Source organism: Bombus vancouverensis, unplaced genomic scaffold (genome assembly GCF_051014615.1).
Source record: "Bombus vancouverensis nearcticus unplaced genomic scaffold, iyBomVanc1_principal scaffold0053, whole genome shotgun sequence".
Taxonomy (NCBI): Eukaryota; Metazoa; Arthropoda; class Insecta; order Hymenoptera; family Apidae; genus Bombus; species Bombus vancouverensis.
The window spans coordinates 453,986-479,602 of NW_027468944.1; the positions used below are offsets into that span (position 1 = coordinate 453,986).

Sequence of the window (25,617 nt, forward strand, 5' to 3'; positions counted from 1 at the left end):
AGATTTAAATTATTAATATTTGTATTTTTAGTAATATTAATTAGTTCTTTTATTTTATTATATAGAATTTGATATATAAATTTAAATAATAAATATTTAATTAATCGTTTTTATTATTATTATTAATGTTTTTAATATCAATAATTTTTTAAATTTTGAGACCTAATATATTAACTTTATTATTAGGATGAGATGGTCTGGGTTTAATTTCTTATTGTTTAATTATTTATTATCAAAAATTTTTATCATTTAATTCAGGAATAATTATAGTAATTTTAAATCGTGTAGGAGATTCTAGTTTATTAATAATTATTTCTTTTTTAGTAATTTTTGGTACATGAAATTTAATTTTATATAAAATAGATTTATTAATTTTATTAATGTTCTTTTTAATAGTATTTACAAAAAGTGCACAATTAATATTTATGATGTGATTACCAGCTGCAATAATTACTCCTACTTCTGTGTCTTCATTAGTTCATTCATCAACTTTAGTTACTGCTGGAATTTATTTATTAATCAATTATGAGATAATAATTGATTTTAAATATAAAAGATTTATTTTAATAATTTCAAGAATAACAATATTAGTTTCAGGAGTTATAGCTAATTTTGAAATAGATTTTAAAAAGATTATTGCTTTATCAACATTAAGTCAATTAGGTCTTATAATAAGAATTTATTCTTTAGGAATAACAGATTTAACATTTTTATCATTGCAATACAATACAATAATTCGCGAACAGATCACTCGTTAATTGCTTTTAAAAGAATTACCACGGAAGCTTCCTAACACGCTACCCGGGGGCCAGGGATTTATTTCGTCGATAAGTTAGGTTATTAAACTTATGTTCTTTCATTGAAGACATCGATGGACGCTGTGTTCCAGAAATAGCCAATCACACTTGGCGAAGCATAATAGTAATTTACAATAACAAATACTTAAGAATGCCTAATTTTGTTAAACATAGGGTTCAATTTACAATTATGTAAATATTACTTCTTGAAAGTAACTTCTTAATCAATTTTAACAAATTTTGTAAAATCATGTAATAAATCTTATTATTTATCATACGCGTGTATTAAGCCAATTGCCAACCGAACATGTTCAAACTGTATTTTTTTCAAAACGGGACCTTAAGCTAAAAAGCTTTATTTCACATATTCGACTTGTTCTTGTATGTGGTATCAGCACCTAGTCGGATGCCCGCGTTATGCAGGACACCCTGATGGCGTTGAACGCAACGATTCAAATTGAACTGAAAAGTCGTTATGTTTTCAGAGGACTTGTGTGTAGAGGATGGTTGATCGTGAGATTTATTAGACAAGATTGCTCGTTGTTGAAACCTTCAAGTATATTTTCAAATGATTAAATAAATAATTATAGATAATGTTCGCAAAGACGGTAGATACTCGTAGATACTGATCCATAACTCTCGTGAACTCTTTACGATTGCGTCCGTTTAAACTGGTATAGTATAAACAGATCGGGCGAGAGTCGGAGAATTCAAATTCGTCTTTGTTCGACGGTTCGACGGTTCGACGGTAACGTAACGGCGACATTGTTTTGCCCGGAGTTTATTTATTAATATATTATGTATGTCCTCACGATCTTGATACTCCGAAGCAAAAAAACAACAACATGATTTGAAATGTTCTCTAGCTCATGTACCGCTACGTGTACTTTCAAGGAGCAAAACTGACACAGTTCCGCTTGTGACGCGAGACGGAGATTATCGTTTCACTTCCTTTAACGCATTTTTGCCATTGAAAGACACTAATTTCTGTGACTTGCTTTATCTCTGTTATAAATCTCTCTTTATATTTAAAATTTTATAGTTTTTCTGCAAACGTAAAAGGTAAGTAAATATTAATAAATATTATAATAATATAATATAATGCTATATAATAATATTAATAAATACTTTGCTATTTACTTATTTTATTTCCATTAAGGTATATTGTATTTTTCATTGCATTACTTTCATTTTTATTTAGTGTAATAATAAACGCATACGTTAATATTCATTGGCATTAGTGTAATTGTAAGCTTCACTGTAAATTTAATAAAATTTATAAGAACGGAATTATTAAAAGGGTATATATGTGTAATTAAACTAGATTCTATTCTCAATGTTACTTCATTATTTTATTATTGTTTCATATATATGTCGGATCAGGATTCGAATTTTGGGCGCGCGACGACTCTTCATGTGGACTAGCCATCGTTTCACAAAGCCGAGATTTTATTTACACGTATATACAGGTCTATCACTAAGCTTAACAAATAATAAGTGCAACTAATAATAAGTCTAACAAACACTAAGCCTAATGAATAATACGATCTACGAATAATTAAATTAAATAATACTATTAGCAATGTTTGAGTTCAAACGAATCCACGGTCACCGGGATAACTCCTTACTAAGCGAAACTAACTTAGACGCAAATGCGATCGTCGAAAATGCTCGATGAATCACTCTCCAAGGCAATCGCAAGAATGCCAGCCTCGTGGAGATTTTTCTCCCTGTACGATTGCATTTTGTTTTCTATACCCGTTTGGAAGCATCGAGAAGGTTCCAAACGCCGTTGTTAGGCACACTCGTTGGAAGCATCGAGAAAGTTCCAAACGCCGTTGCTAGGCAGTTTCTGCCTGGAGTTTTGGTTACTAAATACAATGTATGTCCCATTGCATCGGCACCTCCGAGGCAACATCACACGTGGCTCGGCCCGCTCTCGAGTCCGCATGCCGCCACAACCACACTTCTCGGAAAACACATACAACCACTCCAGACCTCCGTTAGATAAAACATCCATCCCGTGACCGTGGCTACGTTCAGCGACCGATTGTCACCTCGAACCCAATCTCGCTTATTACAAATCTTAAACAATTACAACTATAATAAAATCTAGGCTAAGGTACTAGAGGATGTTCCCAAAATTTCCAAGGAAGGGCTTCGGCTTTCCTTTCATCTCCGACATATATATATTTTTTTTTAATTTACATGTGCTTCTAAGTTAATAGAACTAAACACATGTGTATGTATTAATTGCTATATAGGTCATAATTTCAACCATGATATTAAATTATGGTATGTATTATTAAAAAGTATAGTTTAATGTATATATTAAATATATATCATTTATTCGTAGATTTTAAATATGGATACTGGATGAAAGAAGGAGATTAAAGAAATGATTACCAAAGATATATCGAATATACATAATTACTTTCATTTCGAACTTTTTTAGTCTTATTGTTACGTCGATTCTTATATTTCAAGATCTAGTCTTGTATGTACGCTGGGGAGCGCTTTTATTTATTGATTCAACAAAGAATATCGTTGTAGGTGTCATACATGCGAGTAAAAGTAACGAAGTACGAGCAGTTTCACTGTAACATACTTCCTGATAATTTCTCGTTATTTATACCATAAGAAAGTATCAAAGAGGAACTCTTATCTCGAACGTGGATCTATTTGTCGATAATGCATGCGTGTAATACTCGAGTGTCGTTCATACAGCGTAAATATACGTGCAGATACGTAAACCTTTTATGATTTTTGTATCAAAGGCAGACCTGCTATAATACTCGCAAGTGAAATATAATTCTACGAAAGAAAATGGAGCAAAAGAGTTTCGTTGGTAATATATTCTTCCTTTTTCATCACAAGTTTCCTCTTTGTTGTGCTTCTGTTACATTATAATCCTGTTAGATTTACGCGCGTAAAATTTCACTTTGTTGCACTATATATCTCATCATCGCCATCTGCCGAACACCTGTGAGAAACGCGGTTTACTTTGTCTCAAAGCGAGCAAACGTCTAATTTCACAAATTGGATTTTCATCAACAGCGAGAAGGGCATATGCGATGTAAAGGAGGCTGTAAGGGTGTCCCTAGGGCTTACGGTGGTTGTCACGATGCCGGAAGTGGCGCCGAGCAGACACGTCAAGGGAGAATCAGAATCGCTATTGGCAAAAACCATCACGAACATTTGTCCTTCGTAATAAACGTAGATCACCCAAGCATTTCGTAATAAACGTAGATCACCCAAGAAATTTCTCAATTGTCATCCGTTAATTTCGCGCAACTTTTGCTTTATTTTAGCTACGTGGGAACCTATTAGTGCGCAAATGTTACCCCGAAAATGTTACTCCTCTGTGCCAAATATCGTTCACGTGTATAATCAAAGTTGCATAAAACCGCGTACAATTGCATCAGGAAATTTCTAATAATTTGCTCGTCTCGCAGGACGAAAACAGGCTCACGAAGGATCCCTCTGTTCTGGCTATCGAATGTACCGCAAGCACGTAGTTTCAAGTGTCCGTTCTCTAGAAAATTCGAAACAATTTATGGTCGATGGTCGAGTGAACGGTGCAACGGTCGAGTCGGAAAGATCAGAAAGACAAATCGTCATAGTTCGAACAGACCGGGAAGCAGAAACGCACTTCCATGATCATTTGTATCGTTGCTCGATCTGTTGCTGCGCAATGACCGAGCAAGCTGTTGATTTTTCTTTTTCTGCAATGCTACTATACTCTACACTCTATGCTTTATACCGTTCTTTTGCCCGCTATTTACCTTGTACGCGAACTTTTTATCGCTAGTGGATTGCAAAAATCCTTTTTTATCGCGAATTTTACGTGACAATGCGTAGGTCAAGGTGGACGTAAGACAAAGGAAGGTGTAGATAAATAAGACAGGGTGTATTTAAAAATAATAAGTTATTTATTACAGTTTATTTAATATGTATACAGGCTATTCGTATTATAGCAGCGATAGCTAGTGTTAAATTAACAATGACAGTTTCTATCGTAGTTAATATTATATTGGTTATTGGCCATGACGAAGGCGAATTTTGATAGCCCTGGTCGAGGTCGGTGGTCTGGATCTATAACAAATAATACTATATTAATATAGCAAAGAAATGTCGTAAATATCGATATCATTTGCAAGGCGATTCTTTTTGGGCATAGTGAAATTATGTTGATCAGTTTGTGGATATTAGGTTGAAATTAGATAATAAAGTTATAGATTTACCCGTTTTAAGGGATTGTTCAGGCGCCGTTAATTCACTGGATATGTCGCCCTGAAGCAGGATGTTTAAATTTTAGATCATATATTGTACTGATAGGAAGTATTTTATCGATACAATTATGAGTTTATTTGATTAAAATATCTAACGTAGTGTCTAGTCACCAAACGAATTAGTAGATCAGCCGTGAACAATGGCAGTAATTTGTATAATAACAAAGGATAAGCCAAATATAGCAGAATGACTCATCGGCTAGCGGGAGGTTGTGTCTAATTATCAAAAGCGAAAGAAATATGAAAGATCCTAGTTTGTAGGACTTGTTGACAATCAATGTCAACAATTTTTTCGTTTGGTCCATAGAATGTTTTGAGTGGGCTGTATTTCGACACACGACAAAATTGATAACGTAAATAAATCTTATATATTTGTTTCAAGAAATGATAGCTTGCTTGTGAGCGGTATCTTTAGACAGGTTGTTGAAAACTGGATGTTAATTCGGATTTTATATTTTCAATAACTTCGCATGAGTATTTTAGTCAAATCTAGCACGAATCGAACAGGTGAAAACAATCTATACGGCGTTCGTGCTGAGGTGGTATGGTGATAGGTGCGTAAGGAACTACTCTTGGTGTTTTTAACGAACAATAGTTTATTTAGAACTAATCAACAATCAGAGTTAACAATTAACAATTAACAATTACACTTAACAGACAATTGGTAACAACTAACAAATAACGATAGACACCGAGAGATCATTCGACGCGTTGCTATGCAAATAATACCGAGGAGTTACACATTTAATGGCGTAAGACAGACTGCCTGTGCTTTTGTTTCGGATCGCGCAGATTCTTCCCTTCGTAGCCCATCGATATCGTAGCCCAGTGCTGGCACGTGTATGCTCTTCCGAGAATTCGGTGGAAAGAGTGTGAAGATATCGATGGTACATTGGGCACGTCGGTGTTGCGCTTTGGCGGCGTCGCGCTTTGCATCCGGAGCCGTTGAAAAGTTCCGTGGCCCGTGCCGCCACAGTGCTTGGCAGGCTTTTATTTTGTTTACCTAGTGGATCGGTATGATAGAGTTCGAGACATGTGGAAAGTACGGCTTCCAGGCAAGCAGGGGCTGATTCAGCGCATTAAAATAAGAAGAAAATTTCGTATAAACGTTTTCGAGTAGACGCTTGCTTTGTGTCACAGTACTTTCTTACCTATCTTTAGAGAAATTACTCGAATCGACCAGTTCCAGTTTCTACGGAAACGCGAATGCGTCGCGTCATAGATCGTCCATCTTGTTCGAACAGCTTACACGAATTTGTCGAAAATTTTGATCGTCACGTCAACTAACGTTTTATAAGTAAGAGATTTTAAACGCCCCCGTATTTAATAATCGAACGGATTCGGATCCGAAGAGCGTATTGGTCCGGAAATAAGGCCAGCACGATTTATCTATTTTCCAAGAAATCGTTCATCTGTGTAATGTTTAGCATCGCAAAATAAGCTATAAGCGGAACGTATGGTCATATTAGGCATATTATGTTATATAAAATTTTCTTCTTATTTCAGTATTCAGAATCAACCTCTGCCATATTTTCCACGTGTTCTGATTCACCTTGTATAATATATAAGAATGATAATTGCAAATATATTTGTATAATAACTCTATGATAAGCGCTTAATAATACATACAGTGAACTTGTAGAGAGTAACGTTTGCTGACTGTCGGAGGCACATTGTTGCTGTCTATGCAAAGACAAGTGCCCATTTCTTGTCGAAGAACTCCAGTCAATTCTAGCGTTTCACCCACATAAGTTTTCAACGCTGAAACATGAAAATATATAGTCGTTATTTTTTAGCTTTGCCTCTATTTGATCTTCATCTTATCTGCTTACGCGCTTAATAATAGAACTAGGTTTGGTCTACGTAAAAAGTAACTTCTTTTTATTAAGACTCATATTTATTAAGATTTAATAAGATACAATTTATTAAGATACATGTAACGAAAGGCAGGAAGTAGTAACATTTTACGTGAATTTGCATGGATCGAATATGCTGATGTGCTTACGAATAAGAGAGTATTGATCGATAATTATTAAAGCCAATTGTTTGTGACATGGGAATAAGCAAAAGTCATTTTTAAGTTTAAAGATCTTTAGTTTAGTATTGAAATGTGTTTAATGTATTTTAGCAAGAGTAGATAAAGTAGGAATATTAAAAAGTTGTGTTTGGAAGACAAAATTTGACAAAAATGATGCATATACAAATGCTATCTGTGGTCATTAATATATTTTTTCGTTATCGACAGAACATTTTCCCTTGATTTTATTGACATACTGGATTAATCACTTCTTTAAGTTACTCGTTCTTGAAACAACATCAAAATCGTATATTGTTTCGTGCTAAAAAATCTACTAAATCCATTGACAGTGAAACGATATTTCGTATACGGTTCTTACAAGAATTATTATTATTTAAGACTTAGGAAAACGTATATACAGTAGCCACGCACACTGTGCGTATTTCTGGCGCGCGTTTCCGTTCAGTGACAGTACTTCGGCGGACTGGATTGCCGAAGCGAAAGGGTTAAAAAAATACGATAAAATCACATGTAGCTCTCTATTTGTCTAGTCGCTTTTGTAGCAATATCACTATGTCCTCTGACATACTTGAGGTTTCTTACAATTCACAAATTAAATGAACAACTGTGCAAGCGAAATCGCTGCTGTAGAATCCCCGCTTCTGTAGAATCAGTCGTATGGATTTCAAAATTTAGTGTGTCGCCGGGATTAGCGTTATCCAAAGTACGCCACAGGAATAGAACATAAAGATATTTCTCAAAATTTGTTATTGCTGGTATGATATTGCTGAAATACAAGGCTGCAGTTTCGTAATGTCGTCGAAACATTCAGTTCTTTTTTGGTCAGTCACTTTTCGCGTGTGTCACGACCGGCATACTTCAAATCCGACGGACTGACGATAGAGATAAAGATGTGGCGGCACTCGGCGACAATGTATATCGCTGAAGTGCCTAATGAACCATCAACATCCCAACGGTCCTTCCACCGAAGGTTCTAGAAGAAAGAGCACGTGGCAACGATCCCGGACGCCTAGCAAATGCATGGACGGTGGGGATGTTGAGGGATGACAAAAGAAAGTAATCGGATCCGATCGAAAGTAAAATCATAAGAGTCAGTCTTAGAAAGTCACGCCTAGAGTTCGGAAGTAGATTGTAAAGTGTATTGATGTTAGAAAAAAAATAAAGTTTTCTTTTTTTATTTTTTTACCTCAAATTCCTTTTTTATTTTGTTATTTTACGTGACAATAGCATCGTCACCGAACTTTACTGATTTTCCATCTTTAGAACAGTCGACATCTCTTGACCGGGTTTCCACCCTTAGATCAGTCACCTACTTCACTTATCTATACGCACCAGCCCAACTATCTTCTCTACAAAATTGTTGGAATAAAGTGCGAATTGTAAACCGTTATCTCAGTGTAATACTTCATATAACCACCTCTATTGTCCTAACCGAAATAGGGAATCGATCATTTCATTTGCGAGAATCATACCACGAATGTTCGTTATTAGAACACGAAACATAGTTAACACACAACGGTCGCGTGTTATAAATATCCGAAAATATTTCCAAGAATTCAAAAGTTCACAACTAAAAGAATGCTTAAAGAATGCTAGAGAAACGCGCGCGAAGCTTTGCTTTGAAGTATTTCAGTCTATTTGCGCGCCACCTCTATGAAAAAGACACAAGTTACAAAGTTGCAATATATGACGGAAACTATAGCAAATTCACGTAATATAGAAAAATAATTTGAATTCGATATACCAATACCTAGTGTGTTACAATACCTATCGAAATAGTTAAAGCTATTATTGTTAAGATTTCTATGTTTCAAACTGTCTACACGAAGCTATTGTTAAATTATCAAGGATTCTACATTATGAATTACATTGAAACAATAAAATAATTTGTTACAAGTTCGTTTGAAATAAGAGAATGATTTCATATATTTGAATGAAAAAAGTGATTTGTTTAATCGCATTTACTTTCATTTTAATATTCCAAATAATTACGAAACGATCTATTATGAAATAAGTATCAAGTATATTTTAAAGTAGACATAAATTGTATATCAAATGTTACCCATGCTCGAATAAAAAGACAATAGAACCGTTCATACACAGCTGTCTTAGTTAAAATAAATTAAACGTTACCAGATTTCCATGAAAATTCATCAGACTGATCGTTGATCGTCGTTGCGTCCATATATTAATATTCCTGTTACTTCTATATTATCCCCGCCATCTATCGATAACCTGCACAAAAACAAACTAGAAATGTATAAAATAATTACATGAAAATACGATCAAACGATCAATAACGATTTTATTACGAAAGCTTACGATACAAGCTATCGGTAACAGTATCATTTTGTAAATAGACGATTAAAGAGAGATACAAACAAAAAATTTCAGAAAACCACCTAATTTCATTATCTGAATGTTCGACAAATCGTTAAATAAACGTGGATTGATTAAACGATATTAATAACGAGATATAAACGATAGTAAAAAATATAGTAATGACAGTAATGAAGAAGTGACGCCGCTAATAGGTTAGAATAGGTTACAAACCTGACGCAACGTGATCCATGTTATCGATAGAAAAGAAGACGACTGAATGGACTCGTCGCACCTTAGTTTCGCTGAGCAGCTTCCAAAGTGGCGTGGTGGGAAGGATGACGGAGATACAAGCAGATACGGAAAGTCAAACGATCTACACAAAACGATCTTACACGAATCTTTCCAAATTTCAAACAAAGGATACATCGCGCAATATCTATATCTCACACAATGATTACATCCATCTTTATAAACATCGTACTGTAACATCGAAAAATAAGGATAGAAATTTTTTTTCGCTTACTTACAATTTATTAATATTAAACTGAATATACAGATATAAATTGGACAGAGAACGATATTTATTTAACGGAACTAAATGCAATACTCGTATCTATATCAAATAACTTTACAGTTATTTGATCACTCTCGTCACAACGAATCTAACACACACACTCTCTCTCTCTACAACTCTATCAATTCTCACGACTCTACTCTTCGACGACTCGAAACCTCTAACGACTCTACTCTTCAACGACTCGAAAGCTCTAACGACTCTACTCTTCAACGACTCAATTAGCTCTGCTCTTCGCCAATACAATCCTGCCCGGTCGTGCTCGCTCTTGCTCTCGTCCTCTCACACACACACACTTTTCGGCTCACATACTTTGGCCTCTCGATTCCTTGAAATATGAAACCGTACCTCTGTTTTGACACTGCTTATCCTTTCTCGCGTCGCTGTTACTAGGCGCTCTTGGATGTAAACAAACCACGAAAGACGACGTACACGGTGCTTTCTAATTTCAACCGATCTCTAATTCAAATCTATTCTACGATATTACAGTACGATAATTCGTAGCCCCACTGGTTTGCATTCGGCACCAAAGACACATTTGTCTAACCTGGGACGAGAGAAAGAAAATGAAGCTACTGACGCTGTATGTGCCCCTAAAAGTAGGCAGAAGCCAAAGAGAAACTGCAATCAATCGGAAAATCAAATAAAAATCACGGCACGAACGAACGAGTTTGCGATCTTTCGGAAGAATCAATGGACGCGTGTTTCGGCAGAAAAAGAGAATAGAATTTTAATTTTCCTTGCAAGATGGATAAGTATCATTGTACACGATGAGCTCACAATGCTCTTAACATAGACTAATCTATCTTACGAATAATTAAGGCTAAAACGCACGCATTCCACGGTGTCTCACGGCGTATGTATTGAAATTTATCAATTAGAATAGGTACAGCATGTGGTTCCAAATAATTATACATGAACATTGAACTTACCGTCGAAGAAACGAAACCATGCGACTTACCAATGGTAGCACGCATCAATGGATGATGAAAACTGGTTGGCTTTGATCTAAATTGCACTTGCTTCCTTGATTCCATGAATACATTCTATGAATAAATTGATATAAATGAATAGAGTAATTATCATAAATTATTAGTTTAACTGTAGGTAAGGAATTAATTAGGAGAGATAAATGATTTTCGATATCTTACGATTGGTATAAAAGAAACTAGAATGCTTTTGCAAAAATATCTTAACCGCAGAGAGAATTGTTTTATCAAATGGCCGTCATTGAACGCTTGGATCGATTGATTAGGGCGGAGTATTTAACGCCACCCTTCGGTGCAAACAATAACTGTGTACGCCGAAGGTAAAGAATATGAACTAAACCACCGAGCTTACTCAATGAATAAATCAAACTATCGTTCATCATTCATCTAAAGTAGTAAGTAATAATAATATACATAGTATCTGATTATTAATATATACGTATTGTTATTGGCAACGAAAATGTTTAACAAAATAGCAACTTGCAAATCAAGTATGCATACATATATCTAATATTTTTATATTCCAGATTAAACAAATTATACCCTGAAGCGCAATCTTATTTCGATCTTATCTCCAATTATTCTCCGATATTAATTGGCTAATACATAGAACTATATTCGCAAAAACAACACCATAATACCTGCTATTGCAGTAACAAGTACAGTACCAATTAACTAGAGTAAGGGAAAAAATGAAAGAAATAGGCAGAAGAAAATATCCGTATTATTCGTTATCATAATTCGTTTGAAGCAGTCGACTAAAGTGGAAAATTGCTCGAAAATAATTTATTTGATCTTATAACTTAAAGTTAGTTTGTTTCTATGTTATTTTAAAAATAAACATAATAAAACAGTTAAAATGTTGGTTTTAAGCTCGTTCGGCTTATTGGGCTTATTAATAATAAAATAAGCAATATCGAATATTTATAACATTGTATATTTTGCCGAATATAATTAAAAAGATGTAATCTAGATAGAAAATTATTTCATCTAATAATTTGTATACTTTGGATAATTTCGATATTTTTGCATATTATATACGTTCTATGGATCGCTTCGCTTTTAGATCTGTCGTAAGTGCAGAAGAATCTCGCGCTACAATGCCTTAAGAATTATACTATGCGAATTATATTATTGACAAAGTAAATAGATGTTTTTAAAAATGTTATTTCCACATAGCATAGCATAGCATAGCATAGCATAGCATAGCATAGCATAGCATAGCATAGCATAGCATAGCATAGCATAGCATAGCATAGCATAGCATAGCATAGCATAGCATAGCATAGCATAGCATAGCATAGCATAGCATAGCATAGCATAGCATAGCATAGCATAGCATAGCATAGCATAGCATAGCATAGCATAGCATAGCATAGCATAGCATAGCATAGCATAGCATAGCATAGCATAGCATAGCATAGCATAGCATAGCATAGCATAGCATAGCATAGCATAGCATAGCATAGCATAGCATAGCATAGCATAGCATAGCATAGCATAGCATAGCATAGCATAGCATAGCATAGCATAGCATAGCATAGCATAGCATAGCATAGCATAGCATAGCATAGCATAGCATAGCATAGCATAGCATAGCATAGCATAGCATAGCATAGCATAGCATAGCATAGCATAGCATAGCATAGCATAGCATAGCATAGCATAGCATAGCATAGCATAGCATAGCATAGCATAGCATAGCATAGCATAGCATAGCATAGCATAGCATAGCATAGCATAGCATAGCATAGCATAGCATAGCATAGCATAGCATAGCATAGCATAGCATAGCATAGCATAGCATAGCATAGCATAGCATAGCATAGCATAGCATAGCATAGCATAGCATAGCATAGCATAGCATAGCATAGCATAGCATAGCATAGCATAGCATAGCATAGCATAGCATAGCATAGCATAGCATAGCATAGCATAGCATAGCATAGCATAGCATAGCATAGCATAGCATAGCATAGCATAGCATAGCATAGCATAGCATAGCATAGCATAGCATAGCATAGCATAGCATAGCATAGCATAGCATAGCATAGCATAGCATAGCATAGCATAGTATAGTATTGTATAGTAGTAGCGGTATAATTTTTAAGCAACTTTTTTAATTCAATCTATATGTAATGCTGGAAAAATGTGCAAAGCGCAGAATTCGAGGAGGATAAAAAGTTTGGCCGATATAAAACGCGAGGGAGAGAGCGCGTTGCGGTGCGGCGTCGCCGCGTCGCCGCGCCGTCACGTAGGTCGGTTGGTAGGGTAGAAGGAGACAGGCTTATGCATAGAGAGAGCACGCACGTACAGGTCGCGAACAGAAAAGGAACGAAGCCACCGCGGTAAGACAGAAAGCGTACGAGATAGATCTCTGTAGAGAGGGGCGGAGGGCGTCAGAGGAGGGTCGCGAAAGAGAGCCAATGAGCTCGACGACGTGGCGCCAGTCGTCGAGTCGCCGTGTTAGTAAGAGTACTTGCTCTCTGATCGTGACTCGCTGCATCCTCGTTCGGAAAGGGTCGTGTCCTGACTCTGTCAGTAGGGGTTGGATACCCGTGGCAAATTCTTCGATTTTTCATCCATCCGATACTCGATCGATTCGTCACAATTTATCGATTTCGTGCTTACCGACGCGGTAACGTCACTGCTACCGTGTGTTATCGTTTCACTCGCGTTTTCTATCCGCGCCTTTTCGTTTTTCTTTTCCCCATCGATACGATACGTAGGCTGAATCGACGACGGCCGAGATCCAGGTCGTCCGGACACGAACTCGACGACAGTGGCTATGTGCAGCTATTACGCTCGAACGAACCGTTGATCGTCGATGATCGACCGTGAGAATCATCGATAATGAAACTGTTTGGTGGCTATGTGACGGGTATGAGCCTGTAAGAAAGCCTTTCCATTGGAAGATAATGTGAGATCGATTCGTTTTAGAGTCGTTCGACGATCAAATAATGGTGACGGTGGTCGCAATGCGACGAAAAGGGCATCGTAAAATAGGTAATGAAAACGATTGCCCGAAGATCTTGGCGCTTTTCGCAGTGTGAACGAAACTGCATAGAACGTTACGAAATTCGTAAACGAAAGATTTGAATTTTTGTGTATTTAACCAACGAGTATATGCCCGTTTGATACTTTGAAGATTTTTTTTACGAGAAAGGGGAGAAAAAACGAAGGGATCGACGCTTTGTTGTTGCAAGACGATCGATATTTTTGCGAATTATACGGTGTCATTTGAAATAGTTGGGAAATTAATAACGAAAAGTGAAAATTATTCATATCGATATCGTGAATATCGAAGTAATATCGTTCCTTAAAACGTTCTTTCTTCGTTCGTTCTTAAAACACGCGTACGTCTCTGTCGTCGATAACGATCGATAAATAAAATTAATCGAATTGAAAATGAAATTTTTTACAGTCAAGCGAACGCTCGATCCCGCGTTGAGAAAAATCGTAGGGTTGAGGAAGTGGAAAGGCAGAAATTATATTAACCGATTCAGCATCGAATATCTTTTAGACTGTGAGAAAAAGATCTCTCTTGTCAATTATCGATAATAGAAGTACATTTTTTTTTTATCTCTCTTACTTTCCTACGTCGAATAATCGGACGCATTTTTTTTTTGTGGAGGAGGAGGAGGAGGAGGGCGCTTACAATCCAGGCGCGATAACCGAGCTTCAACGTGCCAAAGCTGAGTGAAAGGGAGAGAGAGAGAGAGAGGAAGAGAAGTCTGATTATTAAAATCAACCTATCGACTGCCGCTTCGTTCAACGTGAAAGATCTGGTTAAGCAAAAAGTGAGAGGAAAGCAAAGGCAAAGGGACTCGGTCAGTGTCGTCGGTACTCTTTTCCATTATGTAGCCACGATCTTCAAAAGGGTTAGAGACCTGCGGAACAGGGAAACTCGGTCAATGATATCGATGTCCGCGCGCGTCCGACAGCCAGCATGTTTAAAAAAGGTGGTTTATCGATGGTAATAAATCATGCAACTTGGCACCAATGCTACGAACCTCGAAGCTTTCAACGGATAACTAGCGATGGTATCAAGTTCGTTATATACTCGGAGATCTCTGTTTAAGGCTGTAGTTTAGACTGTTATCCAGATTTCTTGTTACATTTGCTACTTTTGCTACTACTTTGCTACTTTTGTTCGGAATTGTCGCATCTTTCGCCCTCGAGCGATTTTCCAGCTACGTATATACAAAATTCAGCATCTACGTATAAATCGGAATGAAATGTAAAACTCGCTAACGCTCGCTTTGTAGCGTTCGAATTCGTTTTTGGAAAATAAATTTCTCGCTGTCGTATGAAAATACATACGACTAAACGAGTAAAGATACGAAACTTTGTATATTCGAGCGCAATTAAATAGTAATAAAATAGTAAATGCTGTAATACTTAGAAGGACGTACAAATACTTTTCGTAGCCGTTGCAACAGTTGGTGGCTACAGTTACGCTGGCCAAGTATTGAAATTCGTTGTAGCTCTTAATGAGGATGAACCGAGAAATTATTATAATTATGCGAACGGAATACTGGCCGTGGTAAGGTGTTGACAGAGTAATTCCGACTCTGTTTCTGGAAATACGGATTCGAGGCGCGGGAATTCGAATCTGGTTATCGGTCGACCTTCTCTTTCTTTCTAATTAAATAATGAAATTTCGGAAACGATCCTCGAATCGGATCGATTCGACATCTCTGAACAATGTATTCGTTTATCCGTTTGCCCTCTGCTCGATATTTTGTACGCTCTTACAAAAAGTATTTACATTCTACGACATCGATACGAAGATAATATCTTGACTGGCTGATTTTAGTAAACGAGACGAAGCAAAGAAGAAACTAGAATTCAGAAATTAACAAACGTTCTTTTTCCTTTGCAAATGGTAAATCTACGATCTTCTTAGCGTAAATCGGTGGTTAAGTTGGTATTGTTCGTCGTTGAACATAGTAATCGTTTGTAACATATCTAATACAGCGATCGATTTGAAAGAGGCAAAGAACGTAACAGAGTTACGGGGGAAGCTACGGTATCGACGTATTATCGGAAGGTTGCAGTGTGCAAAGTTTTCGCACACGACGAAAGTGTACGACGTGCTTTCTACGATTTTCTGTCGTTGCTGTGGCTTTGGTAGGAAAATGACGCTGTACACGTTAATATCTCGCGTATAATAAGACGGACGTTTTTTACCGGATCGCATTAAAGGTGAACATTTCGAGTAGAAGAAAGGTGCTGTTTCGAGCAATTACGAGATCGTGGAAACGGAAACGGAAACTGTGCATCGGTAAAGATGGCGGGAAAACTATTTAAAGGGGGAAATTAAAGAGGAAAGAGAAGAGAGAGTGGAAAGATGTTGTGCTTGGACATAAAGCTGGTGTCTCGTTTGCGAGGAGTCTCGTTGACGAGCGGCTCGTCGACGAACGTGTCGGCAGTCTCGTTGTCGGTGAGCTGTCGGTGAGATCGGGACGGAAACTCATTCTTTCTTGCGATCTCATCGACGAAGAGAGTAACGCCTTACGATCAGTGAATATTAGGCGTTTTATTAACAAAGAGTCCGACTTAGAGTTTGTGAGCGCGTACATTATTCATCCCGTTCACTTCCGGTCCCGCAGAACCACCGATCGACCTTCGCGCGGAAACATAAACGCGCTTCGTACTCGTATCTTTTGTTTGTAACTCGGCGATCATGCAGCACGATATAATGCACCGAGCAAGGGAAAACAAAAATTATTATACGAAATTCCGTTCTTTGTCCGTTACAGAACGTGGATGCGCGTGATACTCTGGATGCGTCAATACCGTTAATTATGTATGTCCAGGCGACACGTTGCTACGTCTTTCAACAGACGCAAATTTATAATACGCTGATTTCTCGTGAAAAACGCTATCGCTTAAACGTTACCTCCAATTCGTCGTTAATTCGTTCCAAATCGCTTAATCTTAATACCTACTAAAAACTACCATGGTTACTTTGTAAATCGAGTATTGTAAATCACAGTGACCAAATATTTATCCAAGATGCGAAGAAATTTGCGATATCGTTCAAACACACACACGCACACACACACACACAAAAACGTATAATATATCTTTACACAAGATTATTTATTAATCAGATACGAAAGGAGAAAAAAACATTGTTTCGGTTTTGTCATTTTCTACGGAAGATATTATCTTTAAATACAGTTTCAGAAAATATAGTTTTCGGATTGTGGCGGATAGGACGGATCGAATCGTACGATAAAAAGAAAATAACTTTCCTAACTACGCGTATATGCTAAATTTCATATTACCGATAAATTTCGTATTACCTTATTTCTTCTGCAATTACCGTTCAGTCCTTGAACATATTCCAGAAATACTCATGATACAAGTCTTTTCTTTCCTTCGTAACGTAATATGCATCATATACCGTAAGAACTATTCGCTAAATGAAGCGAGAAAGCGAGAAAGCGACAAGAAACATTGTAAAACATACTACGACCGACTATTTTTCTATTTAATTTTCTAGCTAATTTTCTATGCTTTTTATTAATTAATTAATAAATTTTCGCTCGCGCGTTGAATTTCGCATAAAGCTATGCGACTCGGGGGAAAATTTCATTTTATTTCTATATAAATTACCAATTTTATACATAATTTTGTTCGCATAAAATTTAATTCTATTTTCGTTACGTTACGTTACGTTACGTAAAGTTAGATTATATACTTGAAATCTCAAGTATACGATCTTGTATATATTTTTCATACTACTAACTTGTGACTCGTAAAGTTTTTAAAAACATCTGTTCGACGAACGGACGACATTGCTTCGTACAGCGGTAACTATTAGTCGGTAGGATATCGTGGAAGAGTGGAAATTTTGGTGTAACCAACGAGCGGGAGAACGGGAAGAATTAAACCGTAGGAAAATGAAGCGTCACGCGGCTATATCGGCCTCTTCTCGGATGTTCGCAAAGGCCACGACGATGGTAGTTACAACTATGGCTGCGACGCCGACGGTAAGGTCAAGGCCCTCTGCAACCGCCCTACCCAACTCCCATGCAGGTTCGTGGTCACGTGACGCGACTCAAGGTCTTTTCTCCCTACTTTAACCACGCCATCCACCACGATGCACCAGGATTGCACTTTTTTTCGTATATTTGGACGAACGCAGTCTCATAACGTTTTACCTTTATCGAGAACTTGAGAAAACGTTCTCGTTCCTGTCACTCTCTCTCTCTCTCTCTCTCTCTCTCTCTCTCTATTTTCCAGCCTATTTTCCAAGTTCTCCGTTTCGCTTCTATCCGCAGACTTCGAAACTTGTCCTTTGTCCCAACACTCTACATACAATGTTCATATATTTTTCTTCTAATATAAATTTTTCTTTTATTAGCGAAGCGAATATAGCGATATAGAAGAATATAGCGAAGACTTTGTATAATAAAATGCAACGAACCAACGAGAACGGGTATATATTTTATCAGATATATCATACGTATTACGCATATTATCGATATGGTATCGGATATCGTATAGTTTCGATTCGTAAATATCGATATATATATATCAAGATATAAGAATGGCAGTTAATTAGTCAAGTGGTTAAAACACGTCGTTTTTTACCTTAGTCCGATTATTTGCGTACATGTTCTTATTTGGCGACGAAGAATTATTATTCTCTCACAGAATGGACAATTTTTCATTCGGATGTGTCTTTTCGGGGGTATTTTGGGTCGCTAAAGCCGTAAACGAGGATCGCTGTTCACGGAAATGGACGGTTATGAAAATTCGGCCTTACGAACGTTTGGCGGAAAAAGATGCCAACTGCAGAACCGCCAACACCGTGATCATACAGAGAGGTAAACGGTAAGCAGCAGAAGGAGCGACGATACAGTCAACGCCACCGTTTCACATGCCAATTTTGCCGCTTAGCGTTCGCCGCTCAGCGTCCGCCGCTCAGAGAGCGGCATGATCGCGTCCTTAGCCAGCCGCCTCGTTCTAATCGAATATTTTATACGGTAAAAGCGGTATAATATTATTAACAGTACTACTATTTCACTTGCAGATTGATTTTCCGTACGCAATTATTTATAAATCCTTGATACAAGTTATCGTTACGTTGCACAGTATCGCACAATTTACCATTCTACTGGAAAAATGATCCTTGAAAAATGTTTCGTATAGTTACGCATTCCTCAAAAACCATCCGTATATGTACATGTATTTTATGTGTACAGTGTACAGTGTACAGTGTATAGACATACAAACGATGCAAATTTTCCTATATGATAATTAACAAAAGGAAATAAAATTATTTTTATATACTTGTTATTATTATTTTTATATATAACTATATACTTCGATATACCATAAAATCCTTGAATTTTGAATTTAACGTTATTTATAACTGGACGATAGTAAGTAAACGATAGTAAAAGCTTTAGTAAAAAAAAGTAACTTTAATACGTTCAAGTGGAACGAATAACGTTGCTGAATCGTCCTATAGCGTAATTACGACGTTCATATTTCATCTACGGTTGTAAATATACAAAGATTCGTTATCGATCGAGTGTATCGATTATCAGTATTCCACAGGTACCTACTCCGTTCTCTTTATGCGAATTATAAACGTGTATTAAAAAGTACGTTAGTTTCTCGAACTCTGCCGATTCACTTGTCCATTTGGTAATAGAATAAAGCTTTGGAAAAAAAGTAAGCTTCTGGCTATACTTTCTGTCGGTAATTTGAAAAATTCATCGGTGTTTTTATATCCGAGAATCGATTTTCGATTACAGGGCAAACAAAATTTTGCCCCTAATCGGCACGATTATGTAATCGTAGCACGATCGACAAGGGTCTGTATGATTCGCGATGAACGAATAGAAACGATAATAAAAGGGAATAAATCGATAATACAAAAGATAATATTTCTTTTCATACAACGCTTCGTTCGCCATAAAATCGAATTTGAAAATATAAAAAGTGGAAATTGGGAAAAGTTAGGAAATCGCATAATTACGGTATTTTCGATTTGCTTATCGATCGATGTTAGGTTCATGCCTAGATAAAAGATACGAGGATGGCAGGTGACGCGGAAGAGGGATCGATGACCTTAAGAGTACACGACGCCGGCTCTATTTCGAGCGGGTCGTACATATGTATGTCGGAGATGAAAGGAAAGCCGAAGCCCTTCCTTGGAAATTTTGGGAACATCCTCTAGTACCTTAGCCTAGATTTTATTATAGTTGTAATTGTTTAAGATTTGTAATAAGCGAGATTGGGTTCGAGGTGACAATCGGTCGCTGAACGTAGCCACGGTCACGGGATGGATGTTTTATCTAACGGAGGTCTGGAGTGGTTGTATGTGTTTTCCGAGAAATGTGGTTGTGGCGGCATGCGGCCTCGAGAGCGGGCCGAGCCACGTGTGATGTTGCCTCGAAGGTGCCGATGCAATGGGACATACATTGTATTTAGTAATCAAAACTCCAGGCGGAAACTGCCTAGCAACGGCGTTTGGAACTTTCTCGATGCTTCCAACGAGTGTGCCTAGCAACGGCGTTTGGAACCTTCTCGATGCTTCCAAACGGGTATAGAAAACAAAATGCAATCGTACAGGGAGAAAAATCTCCACGAGGCTGGCATTCTTGCGATTGCCTTGGAGAGTGATACATCGAGCATTTTCGACGATCGCATTTGCGTCTAAGTTAGTTTCGCTTAGTAAGGAGTTATCCCGGTGACCGTGGATTCGTTTGAACTCAAACATTGCTAATAGTATTATTTAATTTAATTATTCGTAGATCGTATTATTCATTAGGCTTAGTGTTTGTTAGACTTATTATTAGTTGTACTTATTATTTGTTAAGCTTAGTGATAGACCTGTATACGTGTAAATAAAATCTCGGCTTTGTGAAACGATGGCTAGTCCACATGAAGAGTCGTCGCGCGCCCAAAATTCGAATCCTGATCCGACATCAGAAGTGGGATCAGAACCGTTTAAAGTGCTACAAGAGCAAATGGACCTTATGCGCGAGTTAATTCAGACGCTAGCGCACAAACCGGGGGAGCAACGACCGAGTACGGAATCTAAGGATGCAACGTTACCACGTTTTGACCCCGAAGGCGCGGGCGCCGATCCATCCGCGTGATGCTCTCATGCTGATCTGATTTTGAAAGACCACCCGATGCAAGAGAGTGCGTTACTTTCCGCTCTAAATCGCGCCCTAAGGGGTTCTGCTGCGCATTGGCTTTCACAAATGGTGCGCGGTGGAAAGCTTACCTGGCCAACGTTTAAGGAACAATTTCTTTCGCGTTTTGGTGGCAGAGAGACAGCCGCTTCGGCGTTAATAAGGATATCCAGAGAACGACCGTCGGAGACTGAATCTCCGGGAGCGTACGGTAGTCGCCTCCGCTCCATGCTGCAGATGAAGTTGCAAGATCTAACGATGCCCGAAGTGATCAATGCCCTCGCCCTTTATATGCTGAGTTCACAAGATCGACGCTTTCGGCGACTAACGCTCGCGAATAATATCAGGACGGAGGACCAATTTCATGATGAAATGAGGATTCTCCCTTACAACGATCAGCCGACATTTTCGCCAAGAAATTCACTAACGGAACCTGAAGCTAAACGCAGCAGGCTATCAGTTCCTCGGATTAAGTGCTACCGCTGTGGTGCTCACGGACATAGGAGAACGGAGTGTCGCCTGCAAACACAAACGGGGAAGGAGCAGGATATACGAAACCCGAAGGAAAAACGACCAGCCGCATCGTCGAAGGTGACCTGCTTCAAATGCCACGAGGAGGGACATATCGCGCCTAATTGCCCATCATCGCGGAAAAGAAACTACGATTCCATTGACGAACGCCGGATCGACTCCTGTGTAGTAGAAGCTCCGGCTGGTAGATTAAGCCATCTGGGTGAGTCGTATCCATTTTACTTTGATTCTGGGGCCGAGTGTTCGTTAATCAAAGAGTCCCTAGCCTCGAAATTTTCGGGTAAAAGAATAACCGATGTGGTAGTGATGCGGGGGATCGGGAATACTTGTATTAAGAGTACACTTCAGATTTTGTCCACTGTTCGTATTAACGATCTTACATTGGAGATAGTTTTTCATGTCCTTGCTGACGATTACCTAAAATACGACATCATGATTGGTCGCGAGATTTTGAGCCAGGGATTCGACGTAAATATCGCGCAAGATAGCCTCGTTATTTGTAAAACAAAGGTCGTTAACGCTTGTGGTAAAGTCGCGGAAGATGCGGTCAACATTAACGAGGTTGACACTGATGTGATCGGTAACTATAAAGATCGATTAATCTCTGTTCTCGAAAAATTTAAAGAATCATTCATTACGGGTTTCCCGCGTACTCGCATCAGTACGGGCCAGTTGGAAATACGGCTAATCGATCCCAACGTCACCGTGCAGAGAAGCCCTTACAGGCTTAGCGTGGAAGAGCGAAGAATAGTACGCGAGAGGATAGACGAATTAATTAAAGCACAAATTGTAAAACCTAGTAATTCGCCGTTCGCGAGCCCTATAATACTCGTGAAGAAGAAGGACGGCTCAGACAGATTGTGCGTAGACTTTCGAGCGCTGAATAAAAATACGGTCGCGGATCGGTATCCCTTACCCCTTATTGCTGACCAAATCGCGAGATTGCAGAGTGCGAGATACTTCATTAGCCTGGACATGGCTAGCGGATTTCACCAGATTCCCATTCACCCTAACTCGACGGAATATACTGCGTTCGTTACCCCCGACGGTCAATACGAATACGTGACGATGCCGTTTGGGTTGAAAAATGCACCAGCCGTTTTCCAGAGAGCCATTTTCAAGGCCTTAGGCGACCTCGCTTATTCGTATGTCGTTGTTTATTTGGACGACGTTCTAATAATCGCCGACTCAATAGATCAAGCTCTAGAAAGGTTGCACACTGTACTAAACACTCTCGTAAACGCCGGATTTTCTTTCAATTTCGCTAAATGTTCTTTTCTGAAGACGTCGGTACTTTATTTGGGATATGTAATTCGTAACGGAGAAGTTCGTCCAAACCCGGGAAAAATACAAGCTTTGAATTCTTTACCTGCACCGTCGACCGTCACACAGCTTAGGCAGTTTATAGGTTTGGCCTCTTACTTCCGAAAATTTATTCCTAAATTTTCGCAAGTGATGAAACCCTTGTACGCACTCACTTCTAGTAACAAGCACATAACTTGGACGGACAGGCACGAAAAGATAAGACAACAGATAATTTCCGTTCTGACCGACGCGCCGGTGTTAATGATATTTGATCCCAATCGTCCCATAGAGCTACATACCGACGCTAGTTCGGAGGGGTATGGAGCTATTTTAATGCATAGAGTCGAAAAGGAAAACAGAGTCATCGAATATTATAGTAAAAGGACCAGTCCCGCGGAATCTAGGTATCATTCGTACGAACTGGAGACACTAGCAGTAGTAAGCGCCGTTAAGCATTTCCGACACTACTTACATGGACGGAAATTCTTAGTAGTTACGGACTGTAATTCTTTGAAAGCCTCCAGCAACAAAGTAAACTTAAACGACCGGGTTTATAGGTGGTGGGCTTATTTGCAAACATTCGATTTTGACATCATGTATCGAGAGGGTAAACGAATGGCCCACGTAGATTTCTTTTCGCGAAACCCCGTAGACTTGAATCGCCGTATGATAGACAAGGTCGCAGAGAAAGAGATTAATCTGGCCGAGATCTCCGAAGACTGGCTATTAGCGGAACAACGTCGCGATCCGCAAATCTCCGAAATCGTTAATAAATTACAGAACGAAGAGCTCGCGGAAGATATCGCGAATACCTACGAACTGCGATCCGGTACACTTTACCGTAAAGTACAACGAAAGGGCAGAACCCTTTGCTTACCCATTGTTCCGAGAGGTTTTAGATGGTCCGTCATCAACCATGTGCATCAGTCAATTATGCACTTAGGATGGGATAAAACGCTCGAGAAGCTCTATGAGTATTATTGGTTCGAGGGAATGGCGAAGTATGTTCGCAAGTTTGTCGAGAACTGCCATGCTTGTAGAGTTTCGAAGGCTAGTTCAGGTAAAATACAGGCTGAACTGCATCCTATACCTAAGACCGGCATACCGTGGCATACGGTGCATATGGACATAACGGGCAAGCTGAGTGGCAAGAATGACTCGAAAGAGTATGTCGTCGTCTTGATCGATGCCTTTACGAAATTCGTGCACTTATATCACACACGCAAATTGGATTCGCTCAGCGTTATCAAGGCACTTAAGTCCACCGTGTTTTTGTTCGGTAGTCCCTGTCGGATAATAGCAGATCAGGGTAGATGTTCACGGGCCGGGAATTTCAAGAATTCTGTGCAAGCAAACAAATCAAAGTTCATTTGATCGCGACCGGTGCAAGTAGGGCCAATGGGCAAGTAGAACGTGTTATGAGCACGATAAAAAATATGTTCACAACGGTAGAAACGACCGGGCGTTCATGGCAAGACGCGATCGGGGAGATGCAATTGGCTTTGAATTGCACCATCAACCGCGTAACCAAATCGAGTCCTTTAGAGTTATTGATTGGTAGAGCAGCAAGACCGTATGACTTATTACTACCTGATAACATCGAGGAAAAAGAAATAGATATCTCCAGTGTAAGACAACAGGCAATAAAAGAGATGGAAACTAGTGCTAGGTATGACAAAGAGAGATTCGATAAAACCAAAGCTAAAGTAGTTAGGTTTAATCCTGGTGATTTGGTACTACGCCAAAATGAAGAAAGGAACCAGACAAAATTGGATCCAAAATTCAGGGTTCCGTTTGTGATATCGGAGGTCCTGGAAGGAGACCGATATACCTTGAAAACACTGGATGGGAAAAGGTCATACAAGTACAGTCATGACAGGTTAAGGAAAATGCCGGATAGTCGCATTCCTGCGGAGTTGGATGTCTGTTGTGATGACGAGAACAGTGACCATGGCGATGTGAGTACCCCGATCCCAGAGGATCGTAGAATTATATGAGCCCAGGTGCGGCCATGGGACGGAGTTCAGTGCGGTCAGGCACTGGGAGTGACGATGTCACGAAGCTGGGAGCCGGTTTAGTACCGACAGCGACGATGTCACGAAGCTGGGAGCCGGTTTAGTACCGACAGCGACGATGTCACGAAGCTGGGAGCCGGTTTAGTACCGACAGCGACAATGCCACGAGGTTGGAGCTGGTTTAGTACCGATAGCGACAATGTCACGAGGTTGGAGCTGGTCTAGTACCGACAGCGACAATGTCACGGATTTGGAGCTGGTCTAGTACCGACAGCGACGATGTCACGAAGCTGGAGCTGGTCTAGTACCGACAGTGACAATGTCACGAGGCTGGAGGCGGTCTAGTGTTGACAGCGATCGTGTTACGAAGCTGGTTATGTAACGAACTTTGAGAGTATGTGCGATTCGAAGGATGAGACCCATTTGGGTGTGAAATCGAGAATGGTCCGTCATGTCATTACGACCCGACTGAAAGCACGCAGAATGCAACTGGCACTTTGAATGCTAATCACAATGACACTAATCTTGTTTCCTTTTGTTTTGTTAACGAAGGTTCACCCGAGGACGTGTGATAGTCAGGATGGC

General features: G+C 38.8%; 2 long non-coding RNA genes across 5 annotated transcripts; one reads left to right on the top strand and one right to left on the bottom strand.

Annotated features, from left to right (window-relative positions):
- Positions 1–5,764: 5,764 nt before the first annotated feature.
- On the bottom strand, positions 5,765–9,351 carry LOC143304757 (uncharacterized). The gene is made up of 3 exons (XR_013061404.1): positions 9,261–9,351; positions 6,719–6,850; positions 5,765–6,092 (listed from the first exon to the last, which is right to left on the bottom strand). It is a non-coding gene; the product is annotated as an uncharacterized LOC143304757 (long non-coding RNA).
- Positions 9,352–13,548: 4,197 nt separating this feature from the next.
- On the top strand, positions 13,549–17,078 carry LOC143304750 (uncharacterized). Of its 4 annotated transcripts, none has more exons than XR_013061396.1 (3): positions 13,549–14,018; positions 14,647–14,974; positions 16,221–17,078. It is a non-coding gene; the product is annotated as an uncharacterized LOC143304750 (long non-coding RNA). The 4 variants fall into 4 exon arrangements; XR_013061397.1 differs by lacking the exons at positions 13,549–14,018; positions 16,221–17,078 and adding exons at positions 14,044–14,538; positions 15,832–15,995 and having other exon boundaries at positions 14,647–14,988; XR_013061395.1 differs by lacking the exon at positions 13,549–14,018 and adding an exon at positions 14,045–14,538 and having other exon boundaries at positions 14,647–14,988.
- The last annotated feature ends 8,539 nt before the right edge of the window (positions 17,079–25,617 follow it).